General features: G+C 43.5%; 1 long non-coding RNA gene across 1 annotated transcript in view; it reads left to right on the top strand.

Annotated features, from left to right (window-relative positions):
• LOC138487769 (uncharacterized) overlaps positions 1-23988 on the top strand; it is a 207180-nt gene that overhangs the window by 25109 nt on the left and 158083 nt on the right. The window lies entirely within an intron of this gene.

The following is a 23988-nucleotide window of genomic DNA, read 5'->3' as shown; positions in this document are numbered from 1 at the left end:
CCACAGTAAAAGAGTTCAGAGCTCAGCAGCGGTCACCCATGACGACAGCCACCTCAACCTATGCTGAGAAAGCTGGCAACACGGATAAATATTAACCCAGCACCACCATTAGTGCTTACTGAAAATTGGACTCCAGTGGGACTAACTCACAAAGAAGGTACTTCGAGCAACCATGACTTACCACTGACTTAAACCTGGAAGGTTCTGTTCACTACACAAACAGGTTACTATGAGTAGCTCTCACTTACTCCTGGCTTAGACCTGGAGAACTCTGTTCAATTCACAAAGAAGTTACCATGAGTAAGACTGACTCCATACTGGCTCAATCAGAGTAAGCCAGAGTTAACCAAAGTAACTTCACCGTGACTCAAACAGCCCTCGCCAAGATAAAGTCAAGTAGAGTCAGAGTAACATCTTTGTGGATTAGCCTGCTGATTGGCTGGTTTGCCAATCTCTAATCCCCAGTAGTAATAAAACCCATCATGAAATAATATTGTTATAAAAAAAGGTTTGGACAGAAATCCATTGACTTTAACAAAGGCAGGAATATGTGTGTGGGGGACAGGTATGGTACTACAGTCATGTCATTGTGGTCATCACAGTGTCAAGGTGAATGACATTCTCTATATTGCTATTGGCATGTGACCTTATTGCAAAGGGAGTTGTAGCATCATCAGTAGTGTTTTCATTTGGGTGCCAATCATATCTGGAATTACTGTTGGGAATGTCTTATTTGGTATCTAGGATTGGCACTACCACTGTGATGTTCAACATCCTAATCACAATATGGATCATTCACAAAGCAGGCCTCCCATGGCCGGGAAATATTCTGGTGAAGGTGGTTACCTGCACGTTGCAGCACTATGTGGAAAGGGAGTCATCGCTGGACTCCTTTCAATCATGTTTTCAGCCCACGTCCTGAACGGAGACAGCTCTGTTGGCTGTGCAGGATGACCTTTTAATGGTTGCCGATCAAGGAGAGCTATCACTGTTGGTGATACTGGACCTATCCGCGGTCTTTGAGACAGTTGATCACCATATCCTGCTCAACCGCTTGAGAGTGGTAGGCAAGGTCTCCGAACATGCCAACAAGTGGTTTGGATCTTTTTTGGCTGACCAGGTCAAATGTGGGGGATATGATGCGATATGATATGCCATTTATAACGTGCCTGTAAACAAGTGTTTCAAGGCGTGACGAGGCAAGGGAGGGGGAACAGAGGGAAGACAGACACTGATCTTACTAGGCCAGGTGACATTGAGATAGTGCAAGTGCAGTGGAGGGGTGAAGGGGAAAAGTGTGGCGGGTTCTATGCAGTGCATAGAATAAACAGTAAAATAAATAAAGACAATAAATAAGAAGTGCGGCCAGCTGGTGGCAAGTGCAAGGGTAAGTGCAGACATCAGGTGTCAAATGCAGGAAGGGGGGCTGTAGGAATACAGAAACAGTCCTTGAGTGCAAGGGTTGCCATATATATAAGGGTTGTTATATCTCAGACCATATTTTGATAGGATGTGGAGTACCACAAGGGTCCTCATTATCCCCCCTGCTTTTTAACTTGTATTTACGGCCCCGATGGATATTCTGAGGAGTCATGGGGTGAATTATCATTCCTACGCCAATGACACCCAGATTTGTATCAAAATTGGAAATATTGAAGAAACGTTCCTTAAGGTTAAACAGTGCCTGAAAGAAGTGAGTGAGTGGATGTCCGGAAACCAGCTCCAGCTGAATGCGTCCAAAACGGAGCTAGCACTGTTTGCACCTAAACATCTAATCATGGCCAAAAAAATAATCCTTTGTCCCTTGCATCCTTGTGCAGAGCTGAGGTTTGCTTCTAGGATTACAAATTTGGACTACATCTGGCAGGAATATCTTGGCGAATGTCAGGCTACAGCCAAGGTGCATGCCTTTTTTCTGGCCAAACAACTGCACAGGCTTCAAAAAGCCCAGAATGCGGCCGTCAGCCTGGTCTGCCGTTTAGGTAGATCGGCCCATGTATCCCCGTTTCACCGACCACTGCATTGGTTTCCAGTGGAGGACTGGATCAAATGTAAGGTGGTGTGCCTGAATTTGAAATGTTTAAATAGATTGGCCCCTGACTATTTGAGAGATAAAATCTGTCGTTAACAGCCAACTAGTCTGCTACGATCAAGAGATCAGCTGCTGCTGACTGTTCCGCCATCGTTATGTGTCTCAAGGGGAGACAGAAGGTTCGCTGTCTTGGCCGCAAGGATGTGGAACAGCATATTCTGTAAAGCCCTAAAAAGATTCCTTTTTAAATAATGGGGAGAGGGTGCTCCGGAGGGGGGGTTTCATTTGTTTATAAAAAGGGGTCTTGTATGTGTACTGCCTCTTTGTTACCTGTTTACGATACCTCTGATAAGGGATACCTGGTATATATCTATGGTCCTCCAGGTGAGTTTACACAGTTAAAACAGAAAATGGACCAATAGAACAAAGGTGACGAGATTCCAACTGAATTGTTAGATCTTAACAATATACAATATTTATTTCACATATCCAATGCAATTAAAACATGCTAAAAAAAAAGTAAACATGCTAAAAAGGCTCAACAAAAAACTTCCTGTCATTCATAACTCATTCATGACTCATATATGCCATCTTCATACCAACAAATATCCATAACATAATCCAAACTTAGAAATGAAAATTCGAAACTCTTATGTTTTTTAGATGTAGCCCTCTGTGTTTTTTACAGGGTTTTGTAACAGTGATGACCACTGGTACATCAAGTAAGTTCTCAGGTTATATATTGTCCATGTCCTGAACTCCTCTCCTCCACAAGACACAGGGATGGTAGGGGACACAAGATGACACGGGAAACACCGGGATCACCCCCACACCCATCTTCTCAGCTCACTGCTTCACTCTCCTCTCCAACCGTCACCAGCAGAACACCTCCACACAAACATTCCACACAAACATTCCACTGCAGATGACCTCACACTCAGAGCTAATCTGCAAGCCAGATTACTACAGGTTTCTGTTTTTGCTGTTTACGATACCTACTGCGCCACTATACGGTTAAGTTCCTCCCGAGCGCCTTATAAATACCCAAAACCAAGTTACGAGGAGTAACTCTGGCTTACTCTTGATGTATTCCAGGACAAAGACGATTCGATTTACCAAGAATTTACCAGGAATAGCTTAGTTTTCCGCAGCTGTACTCCCGAAAAGTTCAGAGAATGGCAGGAGTAACTTCTTTTCCAATTTATTTGAACACAATCATTCAACCGCATAAAAACAGAGCTATTTAACAACATACACCTTTAGATGTTAGACACACCACTCAACAAAAGCGGCAACAAATAAATGCTTGGCAACATTTCATGAAGCTTCACAGCTTCGTTTACCAAAATAACTGTTGATGTCGGTTGTTCCAAGAGTCTGGAGCTCAGAAGGGGGAAGTGTGCTGTCTCGTCGGCTCTTCATAGTTTTGGGTTGTAAACAAGTGACACTGAAGGGCCCGATGCAAAATGAGTTGCTTACTGTGCACTGACCATAAAGCAAAACACTTTTCAAAATTCGTCAGCATTCTGCTGGCAGACAATTCAGTATTCAATAAGCAGGAAATCTATCACTAAAGTGACATTTAGAGAGCAGCCAAATGGACGATTCTCTGCAAAATATGTCTTAAGCAATTATTTGGCGGGCCAAGCCATTACAGTTAAGAACCAGCCAGGCATTTAGAATGAGAGTAAAGTCAAAGGTCATTAAATAACGTTTTAAAAGGGCTCTAGCAAGTTTAGCTAAGGGTTGCAGACCCCCATCAAACCTTGTATTCTCATGAGGACAGTTAACAATGCAGTGTGGGATATAAAAGACATCGGATTTGATTCTCAAAAGCAGTGCATCTCGTCTCTTGCGCCTAGAAAAGGTTCATTCAAATGCACAAAGTGAATCATTATGTGTGCATCATGGGTGTGTGCATTCTGGTGACCTTTCTCACCCCTTTGCACATTTGCGCAAATCAGGGGTGTTGTTGCGCATTTCGAAGTGCTTCCTGAATCCTCAAACGGGATGTGCTTTAAAATAGGCATAACTCCACTTCATGCAACACCATTAAAGAGGTTTGGGAACGAGACTTGAGCATTGACATAAATGAAACTCTGTGGCTCCGATGCTGTCATCTCAACAGAACTGTGTCCATGAATTTGGGGCTAAGACTAATTCAATTTAAGATAGTGAATCAACTTCACTATACCCCAGCCAAGTTGGCCAAATTGGTGGGTTGCTGTGCGGGTAGGTGCCTAAAATGTGATACACACGAACGCAGGTGCATACCACATGTGCTGGGCGTGCCCTCTGATTATGGAATTCTGGGGAGAGGTTGCAGAACTCCTAGAGGAAATCAAGGCAATCCCAGCATCCCTATCTCCACTAAAATACCTATTCGGGAATATCGGTAAGGTGGCAGTGACCACCAGGCGACTGTTCAACATCTCATGTGTTATTGCAAAACGGTGTACCTTGAAATGCTGGAAGTCCACGGGAGACCCAGTCGAGCTGACTTCCTTAAGGACCTGTCAATGGTAAATGAAAATGACAAACAATTTGCATTAACTGTCCCTTCAACTTGTCGGCCCAAGGATATTTGGACCTTATTAAGGCTCTAGCTATGTAACTTATTACCAGTGGAGGACTCTACACCCCTGATAACTCCATAACACACTAGGTTTACTGTTAAATATGCAAAATATGTTACAACTGTAATTGATGTTCTATGCAATGTCTATGGTGCGGTTCTGCTCCAATGTAACGCCCTATGAAAAATAAAGTTAAAAAAAATAATGAGAATGTGCAGAAAATTAAGACATCCTTCTTCACCTGTTTGGAACAGGCTTAGAGATTGTGCATTATATTCCTGACGCTGTCATACATTTTTTTTTTTTTAAACTTTTATTTTTTATTCAGCTTGGTAGGACAGATACAGGTGAGCATCAAGAGCATGTAAAATCAAACAACTTAATACAACACAGTCTCCTAGAACAGGTCGAGGGTCCACCTCGTCAACAAGGGGGAGCAGCAGAACAGTGCAAATGGAGGGCCATTCAGGGGAGAGCTGGGGGACCACAAGAGGAAGGCACCGGGGATGTAGGACCTGAGTCGGCGCCGGGTGAGGACATAAATGATCGGAACTTCAACCAGATGTCTCTGGGCCTAGAGCAGGCGGGCTGTTGTACTGCCCAAGATTCCTCCGTGTCGGAAGCCCAAGTGACCGCTCTAAGCCACTTTGCATGTGTCGGAGTGGTAGGTCGAAGCCAACAGAGTAGTATCGCCCGAACAGCCAGAAGCATACAGAGGCCAGCCAGTCTCCTAGAATCTTGGTGGAGGTCGGGAAAGTCATGGAATAAGCATTTCATTGGGGTAGGGGGGATGGGGTGGTCAAGAACAGACGAGATGGTGGAGCAAACAGCGTCCCAAAATTGGGTAAGGCGGGGGCATGACCATATCATGTGGAAGTAGCCGGCTCCATCAAAGCCACACCTAGGGCATCTAGGGGAGGAATTATTCGACATACGGTGTAGTCTGGTTGGGGTATAATGGTATCTGTGGAGTAGCTTAAATTGAATTAATTTAAATCGGGAGTTGAAGGAGACCCTCTGAATACGTGAGCACATATGGGACCACCGGTCTTCGGTCATTTCCACACCAAGGTCAGACTCCCAAGCAAGCTTTAGTTTAGAAAACGAAGGGGACGATCTGGATTGTATCAAGGTGTATAGTCTGGAAGTTTTTCCCCTCATTGGGCAAGGTGAGGTCAATTCAGTGATCGCAAGTTCATCCGGCGGCAATGCTGGGAAGCAAGGGTACTTATGTTTGAGGACTCTACGGAGGGATGAATATTGAAGCCATACCGAGGGACGCTGTCTGAGGGGCGGAGGGAGGTCAGGCCATTCTATGAAATTACCATCTACAAATATGTCTCGGAGCAGTTCAAATCCTGCCCCAGCCCATGTGCGAACAACCGAAGGGGGAACCTGTGGGATTCCCGGGAGAAAGTTCCAGATCGGGAAATTACCATGAAAGGGATGGGTGGTGCCCAATAATTGCCAAGTTTTGGATAAAGCCAGAGATGTGCACCTCACCGGGTCTAATGAGCCTGATTCCATTGGGATAGGTGTGATCACCAGGGATCTAATATCGCGGTCACCAAACGATAATCTTTCTAGCCTGACATGGGGAGGGGGGTCAGATATGTTGAACCAATGTGCAATGTGTTGGAGCTGGGCTGCCAGCCAGTACTTGAGAAAGTCGGGTGCACCGAAGCCACCCAACTCCATCGGTGAAGCAAGAGTCTTGAACTTAAGGCGGACTGCCCCGGAGTGCCAGAGGAAGGTGTTGAGGGTTCGTGTCAATGTCTGAAAGAACTCACCTCCCGACGCTGTCATACATTTGATTTATAAGTGTGACAGAGAGGTATGAACTGCTGCTGCCATATTTTTATTTCTGTCTCTCAAAGAGAGATAGAAATGTATTTTATTGACATTTCACAATTCTACGCTCTCTGCACCCTCTTGGGTGCCTGCCTGTAATGTATTCCAGGAGGCTGGCCAGTGCCAAATTTGCGCTGCAACGCAGCCCCTTGGTTATGCGTAGGTCACCTTTGAGAGTAAGGAGATCACTACATTTCCAAAAATTCCCTTTGCAATTTTTAGATTCCCTTTTTCTTTTTAGAATTGGCCCCATATCCTGCTTACATTTTGAACCAAAACCACAATGAGCAATGATGTCTAACGCAAATCACATGCCATCTGCTGCCCACCTGCCCTGTCTCACCCCACCCGGAGAAGCAATGCTGTTGCTTGAAAGAACTGCATTGCGCTCTACCCATGCTTCTTTAGTTAGTTGCTTTGGCCTGATTCTCAAAGGTTTGCCCTGGAGCAAATCAGAGACACCCTGAGCATTTCTAATTGTCTTCTGCTACCTTATACCAAATCCAAAAAAGCTAACATTGGTGCAAGTCTGGAGATGCCTGGAGCCAATGGTTTGCTCAGGGATTTGCTCAAGGGCGTCTCAGAGATGCTCCATATTTAGGCGTCTTAATCAGGTATAATGTACCAGGAGAAAATCAGAGATGTCCATCAGCACCTCTGATTGGCTCTGGTTCTATTATTTGTAAATCAGGTTCTTTGCTTCTTCTTCTTCGTTGCACTAGACAGACTTTATTACTAGCCCTGGGATGTCCTGATATTTATCAGAAATAGCAGAGTGATAGCAATTGCTTTGAAATTATTAATACATTTCTTCACCCTCTAATTTTCGGAACAACTCTATTCTGATCTTTCACAAGAATCTTGCATGTACACTTGAAGTTCTAATAATGATGTCCTTGTTGAGTTGAGTTACTTGTAAATGTATAATTGAAATGCACAAACAGTTTAAAGCAATTATGGATTAAGTAGGGTGCACAGCCCTCAGCGTGGTATTAAAATGAGCTCTTATACACAACTGCAGTGATCCAGAGTAGAATATATACTGCCAGTTGTCCCAGATGTTGACCTTGTTCAAGTGACAGACACAAAAGAGGTCACATTTCTCAAACCTCTTGATTACCGTTACTTGCAGTTATTATATTATGGATTATTCCATCTTTGCTCTCATGCTGTTATCCACTACATTGAGGGTTTGCAACCTGCAGCTTTTCAAATGTTTTGGACTACACCTTCCAAGACCACCCACCACAGATTAGCTGGATAGGGATGATATAAGTCTTAGTCCAAAACATCCGGAGAGCCAAAAGGTGGAAGACTCTGTCCTCCTTCTTCAAGAGAAATTCAAACCCTGAGAACCGCTGGAAATATATAACTCACCATCATGAAGGATTACGTTTTCTTACATCTCTTATCAATATGTTAACCGAATATCAGAGCCTTGGAAGGTGCATTTGTATCACCAATACATTCAAGAAAAAGAAATGCCGTTCTTAATTTAGTCTAATGCATCGATGGATATCCACATGAGTGCATCTCTTCAACTAGTGTATGCCTGGCCCTAGAAGGGATCTCTATTTCCACCTGGCTACATATTTACTTTAACTTCATGAATGAGGGTCTTATCGCTCTATGAATGGTCACAATGTCTAGGCAGGATCAGGGCCATCCTCTTCAATGGCCAAGGCGATGATTATTTTGAACACGCTCATTTTCATTGACCTGTGAATTCGGCATAGCAGATTTAAATAATTTGCTGTTTGGTCTGGGAAATGGCACGCAAAACAAGGTGGATAATGGGCTTTGATCACCGCCGTGCATGCATGCACACATGGTGGCAATCAGTAACAGTGGCCTGTATGTAAAAACATGGCAGATACATTTACGCAGGATCCATATGAGTTCCTCTTGGTTTTTTTGTCTAAAAAAGCAAGCAGAGCGATAATCCGTAGAGATTTCAGGCTTTCTGCACCACAAAATCTGATGCTGGCGCAGATACCATCAGTTTGGCTTTTCAGAGCACGGAACATTGTCCAGTATATTAGTCAATTCATTATATGTATTTTCACAAATATTTTACTCACACAAGTCTCATTTAATTTGCAGGAGACTGAAAAAGATGACATATGCAAGTCTATTGCCACAAACCAATAGATCCGAACTTGTGGTTAGATGTCACCCAAGCTCATGTCTATAGATGTGTGTCCTCCTGGCAAGAGCACAACATGTATGCTTTACTGACCATGCTTGTTTAGACCTGTATATCAGAACCATAGATGTTCTCTATTGACATACATGTTCGAATCAGACATTTTTTACAATTTCTATTGAGAAAAACTGCAAAATCTCAAATTCTTGTTTTTGAGAGAAGTCAATATTGAATGATAACACAAAATGGGCCTGAATTACGAAGTTTTTAAAAATTAGTTTTTCCCATTGCAAAATGCTTTTGTAAATCATGCGCTGTATGTTGGTGGACTGCGTAACGTTCCGCTCTCAACATATGATGACTTCACTTGTTTTATTTTGGATTATCTTTCTCTCTGGCATTACTGTACACAAATAGAACCATAAACATTGAACCTGCAGATCTACCCTATAGTCATCGCCTACGCGCGGAAAGATATAAGAACACCACTAGGTCATATTATCTTGCTATACAAAGTCATCAGTTTATGGAAAGCTAATGGCTAATTAACAAACATATATGATGTTTAACTTATAATTACATTATGTATGGACTGGACATAGTGTTTGACTAAAATATTAAATTAGGTGGATTTTATAATTTGACTTACACAATTACACCCTGTTGTGCTAGATGACTAATGGAATTGGATATTTGTTAAGAATTTAGGTGGGTATTTTGGAGAACTGAGTTTGTCCCTTCCCATTCTTAACCATATAGAGAATGCCAGAATCATGAAAAATCTGCCAACATCTACTAATGAATTTCAGCAACTGCTGACTGTGGCTGTTATCAAGCTTGTGTACTTGATGGTAAAGGATATGCATCCCTACATTACACATATCTGGCCATGCAATCTCCCAGATGTTATCCAGATTATTACGGTTCTTGGTCATCACAACATTAATTATGGAGGCTAGATTTATAGCCTAGATTATTGCAGCAGTAGTTTAATGAAACTCTCATTCAGGGTATTCAGGGTTTCTGAAGCACCCACAACTTTGACAATTCAAGATGGCTGCCAAGACCGATTATTGTTTGTTCAAGCCCTGTGGGGGGCTGCATGCTCACAAAGAGGTGTGCATTGTGTTAGTTTATCAAGCTCTTTGTGTTGTGCTGGCCTTGAGATTCGACATAGAAGAATGACTGCCCTCTCTCATGGCAACACTGCAAAATGTAGTCTTTCCACTATGTCTACTTTTGATTGGAATGATTGCAAAATAACTCTGGATTTCCTGAACAGCATAGGGTTACACTGTTTATTAAATGAAAGTGCACATAATACATTACAAATGTTTGATTGACATGTTGAAATGCAACTACGTAATAATGAGGGGGAAGAGAGTGTGATAACATGACAGGGACTAGTACATATTTTGATAGTGTTAGCTTAGATAGCATCAACATTTAGATAACATTGCACATCTATATTGCTTATCATTCTATCAGCACAGAGGTCTCCCTTTTCTCTTACTGCCAGAGTCTGCAACCTGCAGCTTTCCAGATGTTTTAGACTACAACTCGCACAGTAATGCTCCGGGTTGTGATGTGCAGTGACGGAAGAGGGTGGGTTGTGGGCTATGAAGCTGGCTAGTGCTTGGTGCATCACTAGACACGATGCACCATGCCCTGGTATGTGGCCTCATGCAGGCAACCTGTGGTGTGCCTGGCTCATTGAAGGGGTTTCTCCAGAATTATTTGAGGTGAAGTTAAGTTCGGGAAAAATCAGGAAAGTGGGAATTTTAAAGCAACTAAAATAATTAATTAACTGCACACATTGGACCTCATTACGAGGCTGGCGCCAGTATTTTATTTTTCCATGCACAGGAATGGGCAATTACCGGGTCATTAGGGCCTTGCCGGACCCGGTAATTGCCCATTCCTGGGCGCGGGAATGTATTCTTCCCCATTCCCTTTGAGCCCCATATTGCTCAATGGTAATGGGGAAGCCGGATGCACCGGTACCGTTATGAATGGTGCCGGTGCATCCGACATGCTCTGCTTACGGGTGCGGTTACAGCCGCCAGGTCACACCTGGCGGCCGCAATGGCACCCGCGAGCAGAACTTGTAGTTTTCTGGTCTGGGAACTACGGTACCGGCATGCTTACCGGTACCGTAGTTCCCCGGACCGGCAAACTTATAATGTGGACCATTGAATATATAAGTACCTGCTAGGTTTCTCCCCACAGGTGTACTTGGTGAGGGTTACATAGGCAGTCTTGGGAGCGGGCATGGGAAATCTGCTGTGGTTGAAAGCAGCAAAAGGTAGGTGATTTCCATAGAAATTTAAAACCTGGGCCTTCCTACCTGACCCTGGCACTCCCTCCAGTGTGGCTTAATGTAATTGAATGTAATTTTGTATATTAATAGTGTGCTACGCTTAAGTTTGAGTTTGAAGCCCCTACGGTTAATGTTACCTTTGAAAATCACCTGCTTCTTATATGTAATTGTTCTCTTTGTTTTCTTTTGACCCCCTCTTTGCTTACACCCTCATAAACTGGCTCATTACTTTTCTTTGTGCTATTTTAGAGGCACTCTTCGGGGAATGCCTCCGCCATCTATAAATGTGTTATTGTACATCATTACTGATCGAAATAGACATTTCAATAAATAAATATTAAACAAATCAATCGTTTGCCCTGTGTGCATGTGCAAACCCTACACGCAAGTAGTGGAGAGAATGCACTTTGTGTTAGGGCCAATGTACATAATAAAGGTTTGACTCTAATACAAAAGGTGCAAAGGTGCATTCGATCGGCATGCAGCTCATCTGAACAGTGCCCCGCTGAGCGGACCTCTTATTCACAAAAGGGGCGTGGGGGGTGTAACGAGGTGAACTCCCCCGGCAAAGCCATTTCACCCCATCTGATCTGTGTGTGCAAAATCCAAGCCAGGGCAACTGCACAAAGCAGACAGAGGTGTTCTCATACCCTTGAATGCCTGCCAGACGGTGCCCCTAAAGGAATTGAAAAACGAATGCACAGCAGGAGCGTTTCTATTCTTATTTACATGTCCAACCATTTAACAGGCCTGGCAAGCGGGAACAAATGTACATTACATGTGATAGGCTTTTTATGGCACATTACTGTGTATGTCCAGCGGACACAATCAGGTGTGGAGAGTGGCCTAAGGCTCCGTTCATGCTGAGACGGCACGGCAATGTCTACCTGGGTGTGCTTGCAACTAGGCCCACCTACCTACTGCATGTGAGACACTTTGGGCCAGATTCATGGAATATTTGCCTGGTTCAAAATGACTTTGCACCGCTGAAAAGTGACTTTGCACTGCTGGCACAAACCCTGATTCATGGAACTATGCAAAGTGTGTTGGTGCAGTGCAAAGTCCGGACAAAGTCACTTTGTACTGCAGAAATGACTATGCGCTGACATGGCCCAGACATTGCACAGCAAAAATACACTTTGCACGGTTCCAGGAATCAGGTATTGTGTCGGCAGTGAAAAGTCACTTTTCAGCAGGGCAAATATTCCATGAATCGGGCCCTTTTTACATAAGGGGGGGCCTGCATGCAGCCCCTGCTGATTCAGGCTGAGGTCAGCAGTTTGCTTATCATATGCTGGAGGCGGCAGAAGTTTTGGAATCAGGCCAACAGAAATGTACAACGTAGCACTCCTGACAGGCTGACACAGCCTCAAATAATTATTGCTCAAGCTGTTCAGCTAATTCTAACCCAATTTAACAATGATTTAAATACAACTCTAAAATCGAAATGTCCAAATTAAGAGGTTCCCAGGATAAATGCCCACGGTGGTAGAGGGGACATACATGAAATAGAGTATGTTTGCTGTCTTAATTAGGACAGGCTTTTGTCTCGGCACACACATACACTGAATAACCAGACACGCTTTCACAACATTTGAACCAATTTGCTAATATACACTAACATCAAATCTCCTTATATCGAAATATCTCTTAGAGGACCAAATGCAACAGTTACTATGATTATTAAATCCCATACGTATACATTATTTCAATAAATAACATGAAGCGCAGCACGTTTTGGGGAAAACAGTTCCTTGATCAGGAAGAGCATATTACCCCGAAATAAAAATACATACTTGAATCTTCAGTCACTTACAGAACCAATTTTGTACAATTTTATGGAAAGCAGAAGCCCTATATATTCATTTGAAGTAATAAAATGAAGGACTCACTCAGTTCACTCAGGTATTGTGTTGGATTTATGTATACTCCTCATCATTTTGCAAATTGTAATCAGACAGTTATAATTTAACAGAGCGACGAAGTCCTTGAACGCAAGTTGGATGAGCACCCCTAGGTTTTCAAATATCAGCCAAAATCGACCGGCCGAACGCTACGGAATGTTGATGTGATGAAGTAAATAATACATATGGATTGCCTTCTTTAATTGCTGTAACACCTGAAGAAGGTATGGGGAAAAAAGGAAGGAACAAAAAAGAAGAAACACTTTTGGATGAATCTTTAAGAAAACATATGGGGGACTTACTAGGTCCTGACACTAAAGGAAGAGGTAGGGTGATATAATTGAAAGAAGATTTTCCAAAAATCACTAAGAAAATCATACAAAAATGTTTCGATTTTCAAGTTTGCAATCAACAGGGGCATAGAAAGGGTAGGGCCTGATCAAGCAACTCCCACCTAAGATCTCTGGATGCCCATTGTGCATCAGGATGCCAGATTTTTTCCCTGCTTCCTGATTCCTGCCTGCGTGGAGTTTGGAAGTCATGGACATTTTCTTACAGTGACATTGCATGTTTACTGGCGTTTTCGGCAAAGCCAACTTGATGAGTGTTATTATATGAAGGAGGGCTTGGGATAAGGTGTTTAAGCCACAAAGGGGCTGGAAGCCTAGACCATTTATTACTGTGGCATGGCATTTTCTACTGGCATGAAGGGCTAAGCCAACATGATGTTTGTTCTTAAATGGGGTGAGGTGGCATTTGTGCAGCCAGCAAGGAAATGTTTTCCTACCATGGCACTTCATTTTCTACAAGCGTTAAGGAATAAAAGCCAACATGACGACTGCTCTTACATGTGGGCAGGCATTTGTGCAGCCATCAAGGAGATGTTTTCATACTGTGACATGGCATTTTTTTTAACTGGAATGAAGGGTAAAGTCAACATGACGAGACATCTTACATCGTGGGGGTGGCATTTGTGAACTAGTAAGGCAACTGTTTCCTTACTGTGACATGGCATTTATACTGGTGTTAAGGATAAAGTCAAGATGGTGAGTGTTTTTACATGGGAGGAGCAGGGGAGGCATTTGTGCAGCCAGCAAGGAGATTATGTTTAATTTCTGTAGCACTGGATTTTTTACAGACATTAAGGACAAAGCCAACACAATGAGTGTTTTTACATGGGGAGGGACATTTGAGGCACCACCAAGAGCACATTTTCTTAGTGTGGCATGGCATTTTCTATTGGAACTGAGGGCAAAGCCAACAGGAGTATGGATTTATGTGGGAAAACTGGCATATAGTGCAGCGAGACCATGAACATGTTTTCTTATGGTATCATTACTGACTTTATTGACAAAGCAAATATGACTATGTTCGTATGTGGGAATACTGGCATATATTGGTGCAGCCAGCATGGATATACATGGCACACTCCAAATGAAAATGATTTTCATACTGGCATATAGGAGGCAAAGGCATCATACAAATGTCTCTATGCACTATTTGGGGATTTGGAAACTAAGGGTTTCTTTTCCATGCCTTAGCCTACAGAACTGATTGTAAAAAAGGTGGTTTTCACGCAATATTTCGCTGAAAGTTTGCTGTAAAATGTACCATTTTAACCCTTTATCTAACACATTTTTGCTGTGGAAGAACCCCTTACTTCCCTCACCTGCCCCCACTATCACCCTCACTCCCAAAAGCCTCCCTTATTGATTCAGGCTCCCTCTCTATGCTCAGTCACCCCACATATTCAGCCAAGAAAAATTACCCCACAGGCTCCCCTTGGTTTGATTGATTGATTGATTGTTTATTTATATAGCGCCTATACACAATGCGTTTCAAAGCGCTTCTAGGGAGGGAGGGAACATCGGAAAATACAGTGACATTCTTACAAGTCCTTGATACATTCAGAATGTGAAAAATGAACTACCATAATCAGCCTGGCGACATTCACATATTGCAAGTGCTATAAACAATGATAGGGAGGGGAGGGGGGGTGGGAGGGAGAATGAGACAGACAAACGGCTACATTACTATGCCGGATGGCAATTGAGGTAGTGCTGGAATTTAACAAGAGGGGGGCAGAGGGGGAGAAACAAAACACGCGACTATCATACTAGGCCTAGCGACATTTCAGATAGTGCTGGAGGGGGGGAGGGAGGAGAAAACAAATAGGGGAGAGGGGGGCAGACGAGCTGCTATCATATAATTCTGGAGACATAAGTGAGAGAGTAAGAGCTATTGACAATGATAGGGAGGGGAGGAGGAGTGGGTAGGAGAATGAGACAGACAAGCGGCTACATTACTATGCCTGGCGCCAATTGAGGTAGTGCCGGAATTTACAAGAGGAGGTAGGATAGGGGGATTGGAGTAAGGGAGAAGGAGAAGAACAAAAAAAGCGACTGTCATACTAGGCCTGACGACATTTCAGATAGTGCTGGAAGAGGCTGGGTAAGAGAGAACAACTGGGCGGTGGGGGGGCGACAAACAAGCAGCTTAAACAAGTTAGGTGACATATCTGAAAAAGCGTAAGTGTAAGATACAGTGAGCGGAGGAGGGAGAGGGAAGAGGGGGGACAAAAAGAAAGGGAAGTACAGGTGGGCAGACATCAAAAGACAGCCAGGGGGCATGGGATCAACTACATTAGATTCAGACCCCACTTGTTAAATAATTCTGGCTGTGCCTCTGGCAATCAAGGAAGGCAAAAAGGTTTGAAGATACTTCTTATAAAACCATTTAGGAGTAAGGTGCTTCTCTACAAAGCCCTGTCACGCAGGTACATTGATTTTGAAAACAAATCGACTGATATACATTGAAAGGAAGACGAAGCAACTGTGACTTACTACTGACTTCTTCATTTTCCAAGTCAGGAGTAAATCAGAGTTAATCCTGGTAACTTCATTATGAATCAAATAGTCTCCTCCAGAGGTCAGTCAACAGGAAGTTATTTTATAGTGAGTTATGGTCAGTTCCAAAACGTAGTCATGCAAATCTCCCAACAAAACTAGAAAAAGTGGCTTTTAAAAAATGATTTGTGAAGTGGATAAAACTAAGTAAACCGTACACAAATCATATCATCATAATAAAATCCTCAGAAGAGAGAATACATTATATTACTGTACAATCTTTTAAAACATTTCCTATACATAATAGGACAAGTTCTTAGAAAAACATTTATAATAGTTAAGAAAGTGTTTGGAAACATACTCCAAAAGTGCTTAGTACAGTAAAGAAATCCTATGAAGTACATCTACGTTGCCATTCCAAAGCAACGTTTATTGATTACTGGGTTCTTTAAGGGGGTGTCTGAATGGGTAACAGGTGTTGGATGTGTGGTGTGAACGTGAATTCAGGTGCATGGAAATGTGTGACATGTGTGGAGTAAGGTAGGTATGTGGTGTTAATTTAGTATATTTTAATTGTGTTCCTGTGTAGCATTTCTTTATGTTTTTGTATATGCCTTGTGCTTTATAACTCCCCCCCACCCTTTGTAATCCCCCAAAGGGATGTGGCACACTTCAGAGTACTTAAGTGGAGCAAACTACTCCACAAGAGGGAACTCCATGGAAGGTCATCATTTTGGGGTTTAATGGGGCCTTTTTTTTGCGAATCAATTGTAACTTACACCGAAATTTGCAATAGGAGTAAGTTAACCGTGGTTTGTTTTGTGGTTACCGTTTTCAAAGTCAAAATACAGCCAGATGTGGAATATCTTACAACAAAGTAAGGATTTTTGTGAACGAGCAGTATTGTTTTTAGTACGGGTTTGTGGGTACTAACATTGAAGTGACTTCATGCCCACAACCTTCAGAGGTTTAAGATCTGTTGAGGTGATTCACATAGCAGTTATTCTGCTTTACCCTTGACTTAACCCTTGAGGGTGCAATTCAATTCACAAAGAAACTCTGGCTTGGTCCTGGCTTACTACTAGTGACATTGTGTGTGCTCAAGTAGCTCCCTTGTGGGTTAGTTTAAGAATAAGTAAGTTCTTTTTGATCCCAATAACCTACACCACATTTGTTTTTGTAGTTCCCTCATGATAACATATGAATTTACCGGCTTTGGTTTTTTGACGTCAGGCTCACAAGTAAAAGAACTGCAAAATGTCAATGAATAAAAGGGGTTTCAAGGGAACGACAGGAGGGAAAGTCGATACAAGCGATTTGGTTCCAGAATAGAAGGCGTGCATGCTGAATGAAGCAGGAATGAGAAGCCCAGGATAAATGACCCCAAAATAGTCCACGCCGCAGATAAAACATCAACGGGTGAGGACTTAGGCAGCTGTATCACGGAGATATTTCTGGAACGCTGGCAACATCACTCAGTTTATATTTACCCGACTAGGCAACAAGGCAATGGCAAAGGGGTGCAGATGATGGCAAGAGTGAAGCGGTAACCGAAAGTCCACAGAAGAGAAAACGGAAGACCCGATTGCACATGCAAATGAGGGTGATCCAAGTTAACAGCCCAGAACATCTTGGTGCTGGTTGAGTAAAGGCGAGAGCTTGTAAGGGTAATTTGCAGTCATAAATCACGGCTGGAGAGGGTATTCCTTTTTTATTTAATTGGACCAGGTGAAAAATCAACACTAATTATGATGATCTATATGTCAAAATCAAAATTCAGCTTCAGGAGACAACTGGCAAATGAACACAAAAGCTATAGATACAGAGAAATGTTTGGTTTGAAAACATGCATATCCTGAAGGACAATATCCCAAGCAAGCACGACGCTGCCTGAGCTCCACATGTCTATTAGTACATGGAGCTCTGCAGCTCGAAGGGAAAGGGAAGTATGTTATACTGCTTCTCAAAACAGAATGCTTGGAATCCCATCTATACCAAAGGTTACAGCCCACATTCCAAGCATTCTGATAGGCCGAGAGAGGTCTACATTGGGAGGCATGTGCTAACACATGTCAGAGCAACACACACAAGGCACCCTTTCCTGCTCAGTCACAGATCTAATGGATTTCCCACTTCACCAACACATTGCCTGCCCCTCTTTCCTCTAATGCCACTTCTTATCAATATGCAGCAGCAGGAAACACCTCGCAGGTGTAAAAGGATGAACTCTCTCAACACCTACTCCAGGACCTTTGCATGTACCTAGAAATGGCAGCCCAGAAGAGACATTTCATGGCAACAGCGTGGGTCCTGCTCCACCTCGTTTTAAACCGAGGGATGATAAGTGCACCTTTTCACGTGTCTCAGGGAGCCCCCAGAGCTGCCACCCGCAGAACGTGGAAGTACTTACAAAGGCCTTTCCCCGTCAAATCAGTTACAGAGGACTTCTGGTATTTTTGCGTGGAGGCGAGAGAAATCAGGACCACGTTGCAAGTACAATGTTTGAGAACATCTGCACATCACATCTGCCATTTAACCTTTCATTTGTGTTCTGCACCGCGCCCTTCCCCAGAGACTACGGGTGGTAGTAGGAGCAGTATCTTCCCCACATCCCCTCTGTAATGTTCATAAAGCACAGTCATCCCTTCTCCATTCTCATCATTCTAGACCGCTCTACTGCTTTTCAAATTGTGGATTATCTCCACCTCTTTCAAACTCTTCCCCTTTGTGCCTTCAAAGGCACCACACTTGACTGGGTCTCCTCATATCTCTCTGTCTAATACTTCGCCATCTCGTCACCAGTACCTCCTTCCTGACACCCCTTCCTATGGGTGTTCCTCCAAGGATCAGTCCTAGACCCACTCCTCTTCACTGTATGTGCCTCATTACTCTGCAAACTCATTTCCAACTCTGCCTTTAATTATCACCTCTTTGCTGATGATACCCAGATATTCTTTTTCCCTTCCTTCACCCCTGTCGTCTCCAAACACAGAACCATCTACCTTATTACCATCCCCCACTGGCTCTCCTATACATTGCCTCGTGCTAATCTCTTAAAAAACGTAATGTACCATCAACCCCACTCTCCTTTCCCCCCATCTCTTTCTCACCTCACCTATTCGCCACCATTCCCATGGCTCACAACAGGTATCACGTAACATTATTACCATCTGTAATGATATGATATGATATGATATCAAATGGCATTTATAAAGCGCCTATACACTAGTGTTTCAAGGCTTGCTGGCCAAGGGAGGGCGAACAGAGGGGAGACAAAGACAGCGATCTTTCTAGGCCAGGTGATATCGAGATCGCGCAAGTGCAGGGGAGAGGGGGAAAGGGTAAGTGCGGGGGTGAAGGGGTAGAGGACAGAGCAATACATGGAATCAACAGGAAGAATAAATAAAATAAATAAAACAATAGGTAAAAGTGCAACCAGCAAGTGACAGTGCAGGAGTAAGTGCAGGCTGTCAAGTGTAAAGAGCTGGAGGGAACTGTAGGGATACAGAAACAGCCCCCGAGGGCAGGGGCTGCCCCAGGGGCAGTGCAGGTGTGCAGCTGGTGGGGCAGGGGACCTGGGCACGAGATCAGAGGGTAGCCAGGTGACCAGTTCAGTTTCAGTCCGGAGTTCAGCAGGGGAGAGCTGGAGAGAAAGCAGAAGCAAAGAGGAACGTCTTGAGGTGCTTCCGGAACCGGAGATGGTTATCCTCAAGTTTCAGAGAGGCAGGGAGGCTGTTCCAGAGGGAGGCACCAGCCATACATGTTGCCATATATATAGTCATCGGGAAACGGCATAGGCAACATTATTGATGGGGTTAATATTGGGTTTAAATGGGAGCGGGGGTTGCAGGGGTGTCCCCCGCTCCCTTGAAGAAAATGTGGGGGTTGCAAGGGTGTCTCCTGCAGGTTCCATGGTGTGTAATATCGCTGCAAAAAAACAGCGCCATTCTTTTATGGTGATATTTTTGTGGCGATATTAACACATGGAACCTCACAACATTGGGTTCTCTTTAAGGACGACTTGAAATTCTACCTGTTCATCAATGCCACTTCTACCACAGCAAGAATCAACCTCCTAACCATTAAAGGAATTAGCCCACACCACAGAGCGAAAACCCTTATCTCTACTCTTGTTATACAATGTTATGCAATCATCTATGTGCATAGCGCCTCATGCCGTATGTAATGTGCTCATCAAACTAGACTACTGTGTCAGTCCACTTCTTAGTCTGTTATTTGTAAATATGTAATTATTGGCCTCCGGGTCTCAAAGTTAAAATGTTGTAACATCCTCCAGTTCCTGTCCCTTGTTTATGTTCCACCACTTACCCCTTCATTATCCACTATTCATTTTTGAATAAAACAATGCACTTATGTAAAAGCACCTTACCCTCGGACTGCCTCTGCTCTCTGTTATTGATAATTTCTAAGTTGTTTCTGTTCAAAATCACACCCTATTCGAAATAAAATGCAAATACAGCATATAAAATAAATACAAAGAAGTACAAAGAAATACACAAACATTCGAATGTAATTATAATCATTTAGACTCATACAGAAAGCCTCAGGATTTGGATGTGAGGCTAAAAGTTCTCTATTGGGGCTGTTATGCCTATCGGTTCCCGAGATAATGTTCCCACTCCTTAAAACCAGGAATATTGCAGAATTTTAGAAGAAAAAAAGCCTAGGTTCTTGCTAGGCGGGGCTGTGTTCATCCCTATTGCCCTATGTACAGAAATCCATGATGAATTATTCATATATGATATAGGTTTTTGATAGAAGGCAAGAAAAAGTTAAAAGGACAAATTGCATAACATCTCAATAAATCCTATGTTTCGGTGGAAAAAAAAACAACTAGACTATCCAAGAAGCTTTGCTAGCTCTGGTCAGACCACTTCCTGCTTGTCCTGCCACAATCCAACTCTTAAAAATCACACACTTTGGGACTTGTTCATTATGTGCTACTTCTGCCTGATCTAAAGCTCAACTAAGGAGGGGACGGCAATGGGGATCTATCGACCATCCCGCATACAAGTCATTTGACTTTTCTTTTGTGCAGAGTTGCCATAATCTGCCAGGTGGGAAGCATGTACCAACCGTACACTCTCCTGCACTCGCTGTAACCCAGAACAGCATATCAAGTAATTTAGGACGTGACTCATAATATGGTCAGGCAGAAGTAGTCTAGGCTGCATAAAGAAAAAAAGTAGAATTATATATCCACACTCACCCTCACCCCACTGAACAGAGCCCAGTTCCCATTTATTTCCAAAAAGGGAGAATGCATTAGCCAGAAGAATAGAGATGGGCCTCCCTTAGATCCCCCGAAAGTCTCCCCAATAAAGACTTGCCAACGCTAGGTTGTACTGATGGGCTGCTATTTGCGTTAGTGGAGCGAGCACTATTTGGGTAGCAGGGTTAGTAAGGCAGTAGCAGAAGGCGAGCAGGCGCTCTGATGAGGCAAAGCCGCAGAATTAAGAAGCTACTTTATGGAGCCCGCAGAGCGCAGCTTCTGCTGTAGCTTCAACCACCAACTTAACCCATTCCACCAATATCAATTCCAGAACGAGAAGAACTTGGAATACTGAACACAGGCCTCATTAGGACCCTGGCAGTAGCGGGTGCCGCTGGAAATGAATTTTTACCGGGTCCATGAGATGGCAGTTACAGGGTCATGCTGACCTAGGCGGACCCGGTAATTGCCCTTTTCTTGGACCCTGTAAAAATTAATCCCCATTCCCATTTGAGCCCCATAGGGCTCAATGGGAACAGGGAGCATGCTAACAATAGGCCCGTTAAAGACGGGCCCGTTGTTAGCATGCTTGTCCCCTCGCGGGACCCGTAAAGGACGTCTGGTAAAACCAGACGTCCAGAGCGGGTCCCGCTATGGGACCTCGTAATAGGGTGGTACGGGGTTAACGGCTCCGGCACCTTTACCGGCACCGTTAACCCCTTACCGCCCTCCTCGTAATGAGGCCCAGTAAGTCATGGCAAAGTAGACGTAACACGCTGCCAGTGTTTTCCTCTGCCACCCTTCTGCACTGTAGCCACCCTCGTTGATTTCCACTTGCCTTTGAGGCTACTTTTTCACCACCTATAGAAGGTAAATTAGACATGAGAGGAGGCATAGGAGATGTCAGGAGAGGCTGCTCATGGAAAGTGGGTAGGCCAATATGCCAGGCAGAAAGCAACACGTCAGAGCAGCAGGTTGCAACAGGGACTTTCTTTGATGAACACCACCCTGCACCCAGTGTGCTTCGGCTTTCCTGACGACCACCTTGCTCCCATGTTTACATAGGACCTCTTATGAGAACTTGATGGGGTGATCAGTCACCAACTCGAATGAGCTGTTATGGGGCCATGGTTCTTCACGTCCACCAGCCCTCAAAGGCAGCATTGTGCCAGGACTAGAAGATCTGCAGCAAAAATAGTACAGCAGTCATGCTTGTCTGGCGCGCTTATTGAGGGGTAGTGTAGACGAGGCACACATGGCACGGGAGGACGGAGATAGGTCCATACCGGCATGGTAACAGGCTGCTACCATCTTCTGTAAGACATTAGCCATATTCCCAAATGTATGAACACCTGGCTCATGTTGGACATGAGTGCCCTATACAGGCTATGTCCTGTTAAGAGTACTTCGCTAGTCACTGCAGAATTAACCAAGGAAGGGACTTTAGGAATGGCGTAGGAAACCATATGTGTGCATTAATTATGAATACGGAATGCTAAATAGTTAACTTGAGTTCCCTTTTTCTGTGCGGTGAAAATTAATTTCCCAGTGATTGTTGACACTTCCACCCCATACGATGCAATTTTAAATGCAATCTGTGGCTTTTTGCACCCTTACTGCAACACACACAATCTAGAACAATAGATGTCCAGATTTCAAATATTTGTAAATAGCCTTGCCAGCTCCAACTGAATGGGTTGTCACCAACATTTGCACGGGCATCCTGAGTAAAGCTTCCATTGTCTAGTTACTAGTAAATGCATTCATACGTACAGTGTATTTTTTGTGAATTAAACCAACTAAAAATCTCAGCGTTTCCTAGCCAGTATCAATACGTCAATGCTTGGAAAATCGTTGGCCTCTCTCTGTTAAGTTACAGCATGTATTTGTACACCTGATGTGAGTTGTCTCCACAACACAAACTCTGAAATTGGCAAAATCACTTGGCTGCACTCCTGCCTTCATGCTGAATCATTGAAAGTTATGCTTAGGTGTGTGTGGGCAGGATTGTGTCTGAGTGTGTGTGTGAGGGTGCGTGTGTGTGCAGGTGTGTGTGTGCAGGCTTGTGTGTGTGGGGGGGGTGTGAGGATGCGTGTGTGTGTGTGTGTGTGTGTGCAGGTTTGTGTGTGTGTCTGAAAATGCATAGTTAAGACATCTAAACAAAGTTTTCTTCACCAACCACTAACAGTGGGACACTGCATACATGGCCAGCAGAGGTGGATGATAATAGTTTCTACCCCAAGGGCGTGAAGGGGGAGTAAACAGTACTTTGCTACCTCAACCTGTATATTTTGTATCAGAGCACTCACTATATGAAGGGTAATTCATGTGCATGAAAACCTAAGCAAAAACATGCCATCAAAGGTCAAAATGTTATAGTTACCTTGTGGTTGCTTAACTAGATGCGCCAGCAGAAACTTTAAAGCTGTTTACTTTTTTTACAACTTTTATTTGATATAATTGGTATTCTGAAATACCTTCTTTGAGTATTTCAGTTGCTTGAATGATTGAAATCAATTTGTTTTATTCTTCGCTTGAATCATTTTGATCAATTTGTTTATTCCTCATTGATTCGTGCAGTGCAAGAAAGAGAATCAAAAGGAGTAGCAACCACAACCGAGAAAATGAAAAAACAAATATAGCCAGAGTAATAACATGAGAGAGGAAGAGGCGTTATATCATTATATCAACCGATACAGCGAGATATAGGAGAGGAAAAAGCAACAATAGAATGCAGAGATGGGAAAGGCAGAGTGACCAAGAAGCAGACTGCAAAATGTGGCATCACAACACTTAAGGGTGAGAGGCAGAGCATCAGAAAGTGAGAGACAGGGGAAACAAAGTAGCAAAGGGAATGAGAAATGGAGCAAGAACATGGAGTGGATGTCAAGCAGGTAGTCCCAGGCAGCAACAGTAGGCCCGAGAGGCAGAGAAGTGATGCTGGTAGAGTGAGGGCCTTGATTTATGAATCACACCGGGTGAATTGACAGGTATTTGCAGGAGCCAAAGAGACACCATAGAAAACAGACTTGCCTACTGTTAAAACATCATTCTATGCTCCCTAACTGATACTAGCACAG

Source organism: Ambystoma mexicanum, chromosome 9 (assembly GCF_040938575.1).
Source record: "Ambystoma mexicanum isolate Mex_15411 chromosome 9, UKY_AmexF1_1, whole genome shotgun sequence".
In the NCBI taxonomy this organism is placed as follows: domain Eukaryota; kingdom Metazoa; phylum Chordata; class Amphibia; order Caudata; family Ambystomatidae; genus Ambystoma; species Ambystoma mexicanum.
Note: the sequence above shows the minus strand (reverse complement) of the source record. Positions and strands in the feature narration are given on the sequence as shown.